This window comes from Chionomys nivalis, chromosome Y (genome assembly GCF_950005125.1).
Source record: "Chionomys nivalis chromosome Y, mChiNiv1.1, whole genome shotgun sequence".
Classification (NCBI taxonomy): Eukaryota; Metazoa; Chordata; class Mammalia; order Rodentia; family Cricetidae; genus Chionomys; species Chionomys nivalis.
The window spans coordinates 4,876,832-4,880,945 of NC_080113.1; positions in this window are offsets into that span (position 1 = coordinate 4,876,832).

Here is a 4,114-nt window from a genome sequence, read left to right on the forward strand (position 1 = left end):
TGTTTTCAATGTTTCACAATTGTAAATGGCATCACAATAACAAATATAGAATTAATTTAGTTTATCAATTTTGTAAATATAGAACAGTTTTAAAATTAGTTTAATTATAAAGTCTATAACAATTTTCTATTATTAGAATTATAAGAATTCCAAATCTAACAAATCCCACCCATTCACATGCAAGCGTACATCAGTCCTCAATCAGCAAAAGAAGAGTCGATTGTGTTGAGAACAAAACAATCATCTTTATTATTGACAAACTAAATATTTCAGAAGGTCGTACCAATGAAGGTTTTTCATATGCCAGACAAAATTCCTCAATGTTGTAAGCACTCCCTGTACTTTTTACATCTGTGTATCCCCAAGAATTGACTCAGCATTCCAGCAGAAGAAATAGGAGGGGTGGCCTTCCAGTGGGTAAATCTTCAGCCAATAAAGGGTAGGTGTTGGGTGAATGCTGCACCCTGCGGAGAGACAATTCTAACTACACTGTACGGGGCTTCTCAGAGGGATTAGCTCTAGCAGACCACATTAAGTATGAGTTTAGCAACACACTGCTGATCTTTTCCTCTACATGTTGTGTCCTTACCATTCTCTCACCTCTTTTTGGGACTGGCTTACCTCACTCAGGATAGTGTTTTATATTTCCGTCCATTTGTATGCAAAATTCAAGAAGTCATTGTTTTTTACTGCTGAGTAGTACTCTAATATGTATATATTCCATACTTTCTTCATCCATTCTTCCATTGAAGGACATCTAGGTTGTTTCCAGGTTCTGGCTATTACAAACAATGCTGCTATGAACATAGGTGAGCATATACTTTTGTTGTATGTTTGGGCATCTCTTGGGTATATTCCCAATAGTGGTATTGCTGGGTCGAGAGGTAGGTTGATCCCGACTTTCCTGAGAAACCGCCACACTGCTTTCCAAAGTGGTTGCACAAGTTTGCATTCCCACCAGCAATGGATGAGAGTGCCCCTATCTCCACAACCTCTCCAGCAGAGGCTATCATTGGTGTTTTTGATTTTAGCCATTCTGACAGGTGTAAGATGGTATCTTAATGTTGTCTTGATTTGCATTTCCCTGATTGCTAAGGAAGTTGAGCACGATCTTAAGTGTCTTTTGGCCATTTGAATTTCTTCTGTTGAAAAGTCTCTGTTCAGCTCAGTGCCCCATTTTATAATTGGATTGATTAACCTTTTATGGTCTAATTTCTTGAGTTCTTTATATATTTTGGATATCAGACCTTTGTCAGTTGCGGGGTTGGTGAAGATCTTCTCCCAGTCAGTGGGTTGCCTTTCTGTCTTAGTGACAGTGTCCTTTGCTTTACAGAAGCTTCTCAGTCTCAGGAGGTCCCATTTATTCAATGATGTCCTTAGTGTTTGTGCTGCTGGGGTTATACATAGGAAGCGATCTCCTGTGCCCATATGTTGTAGGGTACTTCCCATTTTCTCTTCTATCAGGTTCAGTGTGTTCAGATTGATATTGAGGTCTTTGATCCATTTGGACTTGAGTTTTGTGCATGGTGATAGATTTGGGTCTATTTTCATTCTTCTACAGGTTGACATCCAATTGTGCCAGCACCATTTGTTGAAGATGCTTTCTTTCTTTCATTGTATACTTTTAGGTCCTTTATCGAAAATCAGTTGTTCATAGGTTTGTGGGTTAAAATCCGGGTCTTCTATACGATTCCATTGGTCGACTTCTCTGTTTTTATGCCAGTACCACGCTGTTTTCATTACTGTAGCTCTGTAATTGAGTTTGAAGTCAGAGATGGTAATGCCTCCAGAAGTTCCTTTATTGTATAAGATTGTTTTGGCTATCCTGGGTTTTTTGTTTCTCCATATAAAGTTGATTATTGTCCTTTCAAGATCTGTGAAGAATTTTGATGGGATTTTAATGGGGATTGCATTGAATCTATAAATTGCCCTTGGTAGAATTGCCATTTTTACTATGTTTATCCTCCCAATCCAAGAGCAAGGGAGATCCTTCCATTTTCTGGTATCCTCTTCAATTTCTTTCTTCAATGCCTTAAAGTTCTTGTCAAATAGATCTTTCACTTCCTTGGTTAGAGTTACCCCAAGATATTTTATGCTGTTTGTGGCTATCGTGAAAGGTGATGATTCTCTTATTTCCCTCTCTGCTTCCATATCCTTCGTGTATAAGAGGGCGACTGATTTTTTGGAGTTGATCTTGTATCCTGCCACATTACTAAAGGCGTTTATCAGCTGTAGGAGTTCTTTGGTAGAGTTTTTGGGGTCGCTTATGTATACTATCATATCATCTGCAAATAATGAAAGCTTAACTTCTTCCTTTCCAATATGGATCCCCTTGATCCCCTTATGTTGTCTCATTGCTATTGCTAGAACTTCAAGCACTATATTGAAGAGGTATGGAGAGAGTGGACATCCTTGTCGTGTTCCTGATTTTAGTGGGATGGCTTTGAGTTTTTCTCCATTTAATTTAATGTTAGCTGTCGGCTTGCTGTAAATAGCTTTTATTATATTTAGGTATGACCCTTGTATCCCTAATCTCTCCAAGACCTATATCATAAAGGGGTGTTGAATTTTGTCGAATGCTTTTTCAGCATCTAATGAAACGATCATATGGTTTTTTTCTTTCAGTTTATTTATATGGTGGATTACATTGATAGATTTGGTATGTTGAACCAGCCCTGCATCTCTGGAATGAAGCCTACTTGATCATAATGGATAACTTTTCTAATGTGTTCTTGGATTCGGTTTGCCAGTATTTTATTGAGAATTTTTGCATCGATGTTCATGAGTGAGATAGGCCTGTAATTTTCTTTCTTGGTTGGGTCTTTGTGTGGTTTTGGTATCAGGGTAACTGTAGCTTCATAAAAGGAAATTGGCAATGACTCTTCTGTTTCTATATTGTGAAATACATTAAGAAGTATAGGTATTAGCTCTTCTTGGAAGTTCTGGTAGAATTCTGCATTGAAACCATCTGGTCCTGGGCTTTTTTTGGAAGGGAGATTTTTGATAACTGTTTCTAATTCTTCGTGACTAACACGTCTATTTAGATCGTTCATCTGGTCTTAGTTTAGGTTTGGTATATGGTACTTATCTAAAAAAGTGTCCATTTCTTTGCATTTTCTAGTTTTGTGGCATACAGGCTTTTGTAGTAAGATCTAATGATTTTCTGAATTTCCTCTGTGTCTGTGGTTATGTGCCCCTTTTCATTTCTGATCTTATTTATTTGCGTGTTCTCTCTCTGTCGTTTAATTAGTTTGGATAGGGGTTTGTCAATCTTGTTGCTTTTCTCCAAGAACCAACTTTTTGTTTCGTTGATTCTTTGGATTGTTTTCTGTGTTTCTATTTTGTTGATTTCTGCCCTCAGTTTGATTATTTCCAGTCTTCTACTCCTCCTGGGCTTGTCTGCTTCTTTTTTTTCTAGAGCTTTCAGGTGTGCCGATAAGTCCCCAATGTATGCTTTCTCCCTTTTTTTTAAATGGGCACTTAGTGCTATGAACTTTCCTCTTAGCACTGCTTTCATCGTGTCCCATAGGTTTGAGTATGTTGTCTCTTTGTTTTCATTAAATTCAAGGAAGACTTTAATTTCTTTCTTAATTTCTTCCTTGACCCAGGTGTGGTTCAGTAGTTGACTGTTCAGTTTCCATGAGTTCGTCAGCTTTCTGGGGGTAGCATTGTTGGTGGCTTCTAACTTTAATCCGTGGTGATCTGATAAGACGCAGGTGGACACTGATATTTTTTTGTATCTGTGGAGGTTTCCTTTGTTTCCAAGTATGTGGTCAATTTTCGAGAAAGTTCCATGAGCTGCAGAGAAGAAGGTGTATTCTTTCCTATTTGAGTGGCGTGTTCTATAGATGTCTGTTAAGTCCATTTGATTCATTACCTCCAACAATTATCTTAATTCTCTATTTGTTTTCTGTCTGATTGACCTGTCCATTGGTGAGAGAGGTGTGTTGAAGTCTTCTACTACTAGTGTGTGTGATTTGATGTCTGCCTTGAGTTTTAGCAATATTTCTTTTACATAAGTGGGTGCTTTTATATTAGCGGCATAGATATTCAGGATTGAGACTTCATCCTGCTGAATTGTTCCTGTTATGAGTGTAAAGTGTCCCTCTCGATC